At 35.2% G+C, this 8,021-nt stretch overlaps 1 long non-coding RNA gene across 1 annotated transcript; it reads left to right on the top strand.

Annotated features, from left to right (window-relative positions):
• Nucleotides 1-2,484: 2,484 nt before the first annotated feature.
• Nucleotides 2,485-7,517, top strand: LOC144453238 (uncharacterized). Its single transcript, XR_013482393.1, has 5 exons — nt 2,485-2,503; nt 2,653-2,703; nt 3,075-3,125; nt 4,389-4,460; nt 6,490-7,517. It is a non-coding gene; the product is annotated as an uncharacterized LOC144453238 (long non-coding RNA).
• Nucleotides 7,518-8,021: the final 504 nt, after the last annotated feature.

The raw sequence follows: 8,021 nt of genomic DNA, 5'->3' as shown, positions 1-8,021 counted from the left end.
GTGTTAATGAGCATAATGACCGCATAATGACCGACGCCATATTGGAAATCAGTCGACGAGACTTTAAGTAAACTGCCACTTTTCAAAAGACACTATTGACGTCAAACAAGCAATGTAATATGTGCTAAAGTCATAATTCTACGCATTGGGTGCCCAAATGACAAGCGTTTGTTCGAAACAGGGTTGTAAACTTCAAATCCAATTCTGCACCCTTCTACATAATCAGCCAGTCCGCAACATCCTCATTTGCATACTCTATCCTGATTCGACCAGAAGCTGAAGGTGACCTCATTCGACCGAGCGATTTTCCACAGCAAGTATCTTGAGTATCAACACAGGACGTTCTTGGTACTCACTAAAATCACACTTCAGACCCACTATAAAAGTGTGATGTTTTCAGATAACATGTAACTTGTGGTTAATTCTATATTGTCGTGCAATTTGGAGTGACAGTGAACCAGAATTCAGACAACTTGCGTAAGGAAGGGCATGCCAGGCATGCGGTTGAAGTTATGGCCGACAGTTCACATGTAAAGTTAAACGACATGAACGTGCCTTGCCTTTCCAAAATGCAAATATTTGGCAAGTAAAAATAATTAAAATAATTACAACTTTAATTTGGCTTCAGACTTTGCATTATGTTTTGCGTATCTTTCCCCATGACATTCACAAGCCATTAACGGTCCAAGTGCAACAAACCCGCGGGCTTGCCTGACGAAAACGGGTGTCATAAAAGTTGTTTGCATCTCTAAAGCTGTTTGTAGTGTTACTTATAATAGCCTAATAAATTGATAACAACTGATATAAGACGGAGATAAGGTTTGCCTCAATTGACCCACTCCTTAGAAATGATCTTACGCTGTGAACTACACTGTTTACTTGTGTTATGTAAGAGCCCATCATCACATGTGTAAATATTGGTACTCTTTGATAACAAGTGGACTTGCTTCTTTAATGGCTTGTCCCAGTAATGCCGTTTTACATGTAAATCCGAAAAGGTTCTCTCTCATCATGTCATCAGTGTCAGTGATCATACCGCGCGGGGTAGTCCTCGGGTGCACGAGTCTGTATTACTGACTTGACTCTAAACACCGGAGGGGAGGGACAATTGTCAGAATCGAGTCCTGAATTCCTCCGTATGCAAGCAGGACTACGCGCGGGGCTGCTTTGAGTACGAGCGAAGTGAGGCATGTTGAGGTATTTTGTTGAGAATTATAAATATTGCGAAATGTCAAGTACAAGGTTTAAATACAATGGAATGATGAAAAAAATGGCAGAGTCTGCTGACAGGCGCCGGTCACAAGAAACACTGAATTAAAATATCAGACGATGTGTGTATTAATCGCCGACAATCCACCCGTATGCACGAGGGACTAACCCGGAAGCAAGTCGTTGTCAGCCATACGTTACAGTGGTAACATCGTCCGAGAAATCGCTGCGTTCAGAGTGTCATTATTCACAGAATTGTTGTTTTCGAGTGAAAACCCGTCTTGAATTGTACAACTCTAACAAATGAAGACATGTCAAGTTATATTTTGAAAGTTGTATCGCTAGTTTGAGACGATTTTCTCACGTACTCTAGTACTATCGAGGCTTACTTGGAAGTAGTAGGACCTTACTCCAGTTCATCGGGAAGTTTAGCCAGTCCGATAATTCTTTCTGGTTTAGTTTACAACACTTTTGATCATGCAGATTTTGTTGTTGTGATGAAAAGAAATAAAAAAAAGATCATTTCAACCATTTCGTTGTGTTTTCTTTGTGAAAGGTAACCGAACATGAACGAGTGTTACCACTGTAACGTATGGCTGAGAATGACTCTCTTCCGGGTACTTGAGATTGTCGCCGTACGGAAACTAAGATGGCGATTAATACATTTCTTCCCTATATATATCTACCACAACTAGTACAAGTTGAATGTTGTTGACTTTGTAAATTTGTTAGAAAATTGAAATTCAAATTGCCTCAAAATTATTTTAGATCCCTAGTTTATTTCATTCATCATTAAAATTTTCCAGGGTTACAGCTGTAAGACACTGGAATTATTTATAGCCAACCTCAAAATCCTCTTTTTTTCTTTTTCTTGTGTGCATTTCCCAGTCATTTTTTTCTGAGATTTTGTGCAATTTTTCATAACAGTAGATTTTTGTTATAAAATGGTGACTATGGTATAAAAGTACAATACATTACCAACTTCTGTGTAAAATGTGTTTTATAGTGAGACATCATATGAAACCACTAACCACTTTATTGCATCGCTAAAACAAAACTGCATAGTGAAGAGCTGAAGACCTGAACCACTTCTACATGTCACCAAAATAAAAAATTAAATAAAAAAAAACAAACAGCGGAGCTATTCTGACCGATAGGTCGCTTGTTTTGACAGGTTCAATGTGTTTTACAGTATCATGGAAACATGTGTGTGTGTGTGTGTGTGTGTGTGTGTGTGTGAACAACTTACACAGATTGCTTTAATATTTGGTAGAGATGTTACTTATGATGTCTCGTGAGAATGTTGCTCAAATAAACATTACACCACAGGTTTGAAATTTGGGTCATAAAATGTGAAAAGTGCACACTTTATGAATAAACAACCATGAATGACATCTCAAAACATTCTAAACCAAACCTTTTCTATGTATCATTTCATTTCAGGAGGGAGCTCCTTCCAAAGTGATCCAGACCACAATTCCTCAGCAGTACCAGGTAGGAACATATATACATGACTCTGGATTTCTGTTATTTTACTTTGCATATATAATCATCACATATCTTACTGTATGTAAGATTTGACCGTTATTCTTGTATATACAAGACTAATATATTCTTGATTCATGGAATCACACAATAACACAGATGTGAACACTAAGGAATAACTTACCTGTAACTTAGTTTAACTTGATCATGAAAGCCAGGCTCTATACTATCCATATTGATGCATTGCTTGGTTGTAACAATTCTGTTGTTTGTATATATATGTTGAATGTTGCACATATGTACTGGAGTGTATGTATATGATGTACATTTGTTTGTGTTATTATGACCAATAGAATAATTTACATTGAATTTCGTTTCAGCCACCAGAGTCTCAGCTCAAACTATGTGTGATTCAATAGGCAAAGTTGATGGTAAGTACAGGTACTTCAGCTTTGATAACATCACCACTACATACTTAAGTCCAGTTTACCTGCATCCTTCTCACAAACAGATGACACTTATTGTCTACATAGATTTATCAATAACCGCCTATCTTATTTTACCAAATGACTTCAGCATGTGAAATCTAGTGCTAACCACCATCTTATCCATTGTATAACTCCATATATTTGTATTGCATACTCAGTGTTTGGGTTATAGTTTATACACAATATGACAAATTACCTCAATGCACAATTGAATTTACTGATATGTTGCAATATTTCTGAAAATTTAAAGCTTATCCTTAAATTCACAATTTTACAATAATTTCCACATTTAAGGGAACATGGAAAAATTCTGCTCATACATGTCTGTATTATCCATTCTATACTACTACAGCAGTTCTGGAACATATCTTATTTTTTGCAATAATTTATAGTGACATCAATTGTGCACATTGATCCCCATTTTGTTTCTTTACATTTGGTAGCGCCATATCTTATTCACTAAGGAGACACTTCCCGGTGACATATAATGTGAATGTAATGACTTTTAATTTCCCATATCATGTAATGGGGAGATATTGACATAGACATATGATAAGTCTTCATATCCACACCCAAGAGAACAAACCCACCACAGTTTACATTTCAGACTTTAGACAGAAATGCAAATTTTAGACAGAATGTGAATATCACTCATCACAACGTTCACATTCCTAAAACATACCCTCACTGAATTTTAGTTTAATCGGTCTAGTAGTTTTTGAGTTTTGATTTTTAGAAAAATGTATTATGCTAATTTTTATACCAGATAGGCCAGTGTATCACCATTTTTCTTCATATCCAAACCACATGAACATACCTTCAAAATATTTCAGCTTAATATGCCCAGGTAATTTTTATTTGAGACTTCTAACCCCAAAAGCATATTTCAAGACCTAATATATTTTGGTTTTTCACATTCACTAGAAATATCAACAGCAAGTGTAAGCAAGATCAGTTGATCTTTTTGTAACAAAAATCTTATTTTTTAACCCATATCCCATACATGTAATGTGATCAACTAGAAACCATAAGTGATGTCCTCACCAACTATCAAAACAATTGGCCCAATGACTTCTTGACTTAAGTGGTAGTAGAAATATGTACCTTAGCTATAATACTTTGGGGAAGTTTTGAAATTACCACCTGCAGAATACATGTGAAATTCTAGTCAATAATGCAATTATAATTACTTTACCTTTATTGCAGTTGGGGATCTTGGTGCTTCTAATAAAACCAATAATGAACAGCCCAAATATCATACTTTCAAGACAAATGCTGGTAAGGACAATTATTTTTTTTTTCTTTTTGTGTTTACCGGTAATGAGTAATGCATTGCTGCTGACATTAATCGAAACTACTCAGATTTTAACATTTAATTTAGTATGTATTTGCGTACTAAGTAAATATGGGTTCATAACATTAGCAAGTTAACTAGGTATTTGATAAGCAAATATATTCCTTTATGGCAAAAACAAAAATGCTCAACGGGCAACTAAACCCAACATATTGGGCAGGTAGGTCAATTTTAAAAAAAAATAGTAATCATGATATAGGAAAAAAATCCAAGTTGATTTTATTCACTCATTTTAATTTTATCACTTGAAATATCAATAAATTTCCAGTTGTACAGTTTGGAAATGAACGCAAATTTACTGTTAAACTAATTGTGTAGCTCCTCTTGAAATGTTAAGACCCACCAAATGAAACCCTAGAATTATTTTAGCCACCCCTTCTATTAGCTACACTACAGTGGATATGTGCAATTAAGATGTGGTATGCATTAAAAACCGTGATAACCAACTACATTACCAGTCAGAACAAGATTACTTTTCATATGCAAAGGAGATGTTTGTTGAACCGCAGGGAGCCCATGAACCATGTTAGAAACAAACAGCAAATAAACAAGAAAACAGGAAAAATAACATAAATAAACAAAACAAAAACAAAAAAACCTGCTGTCATGCAGTAAACTAAGTTAGAGCCCAGTGTTCTTTCTCTGCAAATTTATAACTCTAATCTTTTGCAAATCATTTTTTTTAGTCAGCATTTGCTTAGTTTTCTCAGGAAAGTTACAATTTTTTTCAAACTATATACTAGTATAGAAAGACAAGGACAGTTTTAACACAAAAAGAATTTTTTTTTTTGCATCAGAGATCACTACAAAAATCAATCATCAGATCTATAGTAGAGCTCTAAATTTGTTACCTGATTAGTTGAAGTAATTCCAATAGTGTGTCCTGTCAGTGTTGAAAGATATGTGCGTTGAATGAAGATTTGAATCTACTGCCATTATGTATATGCCAGTATGTTTACAATGGTTTGTTTTGGTACATACCATCAACACAAAATAATACCAAACTGGGGACATTATTTTTTTAATGTGCCACACAGTGTCACTGTTCAATTCATAACTTTGTAGCCAAATTGGGCTACCATTTGCATTATTTAGTGGTTCAAAGTCAAACATTGGTAGTTTTTAGATGTGGGACTACCTAAAGATGCCATAGACATTCCATGCAAATGACCCCCTAGGACTTTTTAGGTTGCACACAATTGTACACAATGTTTTGATAGTGATCATTTTACACCAAAACAGGTGGGATATGGTCTCATCTACAAGTATATAATTATGAAATATTGAATTTTAACTTACATGAATGTATGATCAGTAACTTTACCAAGAAATTGGGGAAAATTGGTATGAAACACATTTTTGGTCAAAAAAGCATGTGAAATTTATTTTTTTGATAAATACAAGGATTACATTTACAATTGGAAATTAGCTGTAAAAATTAATAGACAGATAGTATGGGTGTTGGGTAAAATATTTATCATGTTTACAGTAAATACAAACAAATTTGCATACACAAATACTGCATACATGTGAGTCTGGCAGCATAATGATACGTCTCACAGACGACTATATCAAATACTTCGTTTGTTTAAAGAAATCTGACAAAAGACAATGATGTAGATCCTGCCACATTATCCTGCCATAACGTCTTTATCAGTTCATGTAAACCAACACGTAGGAGTGATGGATCATACAGCATTGGCATCTGTGGTTTGTCATCGGCAGGATCGCGCGACCTGCCATTGACGACCTCACGGTGTCACAAGGTTTAATTAATAATGGAATATCCCCAATCAATTTCTTATTCGCACTGGGTTAAAAAGTACATAGCCACCATTTGCAATAACTCTTTTTTTGTTTAGTTTTTCTGTTAAGAGCAGAAGTCCATATATATATATCTATATATATATAACACTTAAACAGGATATTGTTTCTTCTCATTATTATTTACAGGAAGAGGACAAGTTCGTGAATGTTTGAATGCGAACACAGACTTTGGGCATGATTTACCAACAACCTCTACCAAGCTGATGAATGAGATAAGAAAAGGAAAAAAATGATGAAAAAAGACTGAAACAAAAAGCAGTGGGACTAACATTGTCTGACCATGGACATAAGTAGACTGAATTCTCTCAAATTTGGATCAAGGAAAATAGCGCCAATGGTGTTGAAGCACAACTGTATTGTTTTTTAAAACATCTATTCATACATGAGCCATGTTAGGTTATATGTTTTCATTTCCTGAATGACTATCGAGTTGCCTATCCAACATAGTTGTAATCTATGCAATTCATTTGACTTTTATTATTGATGTGGTCTTGTATTATGGGTGTGGTCTTGTTGCTTGGCATATATTTTCATCAATGTTTCGAATGTTTATTCATTAGTGTAACAATTTGCGACGTTATCTTTATGAAATATGCTATCATTTCAGAGCTCAAAATTCGTGTTTTTAGTCCCTGCTGGACGCAGTCCGGGACGGGAACTTATGGATTGGGGTCCATCCATCCGTCCGTCCGTCCAGAGCTGTTTCTTCGAGATGCCTGGACTGTTTTTTTTTTCAAACTTGGTACAGGGGCAACATACAATGGCATACATATGCATGTTAATTTGTTTCATGCTACAATCCAATATGGCTGCCTAACAGCTATTTTGTTTGCAAATTTTCCATGTCCAAAGCCATAACTCAGACATGCTTGAATAGATCTCATTCAATATTGGTATTAGGACAGTGTTCTATGACATACATGTGCATAATTATTTTCATCATGATACTATCCAATATGGCTGCCTGGCAGCCATATTGTTTGTGATTTTTCCATGTCCAAATCCATAACTCAAGACGTGCTTGCACAGATCTTATTCTAAGTTTGTATTAGGACAGTGTTCTATGACATACATGTGCTTATTCATTGTTGTCATGATACTGCTACTACTGCCACCGAACGAAAAAAAAACTAGTAATATAGTAGTATTACAGATGTACGGGTTTGTCAATCATTAAAAAGTCACCGTCTGCAACTTACCGCCGCAATTTGTGTACATTATACTCACTACTACTCACTCACATGTTTTACTCTATTGTTATCTGTGATAACTGTTACGTCATTCATAAATGTCGGCATGATGATTTAACTTACGGCCGTAATTCACATAATTTTCTGGAACATTCTTCTCCTCTTTTCAACCAGTTAACAATTCTCGACGTGTTTAAGTTACACAAGTATTTAGTAGGTGTTTTTGTTTACGATTTAATACACAATAATTTACCACACTCTATAACCGATTATTGCTCGCTGTTTAATTATGAATACAATACACAACAGAAGGCTCAGGGCAATTTGTGTATTCCGCCAGTGAAGACATCAGTTGGACAACAATCAATATCATATACAGGTTGAACGGTATAAGAGTTGAACGGTATAAGTATGGATAGTTCTAACGTTGCACTCTAGCACTTACACTCTCATACTCTCGTACGGGAT

Source organism: Glandiceps talaboti, assembly GCF_964340395.1.
Source record: "Glandiceps talaboti chromosome 19 unlocalized genomic scaffold, keGlaTala1.1 keGlaTala1_19_unloc_1, whole genome shotgun sequence".
Taxonomy (NCBI): domain Eukaryota; kingdom Metazoa; phylum Hemichordata; class Enteropneusta; family Spengelidae; genus Glandiceps; species Glandiceps talaboti.
This window is presented reverse-complemented; position numbering and strand designations above follow the sequence as displayed.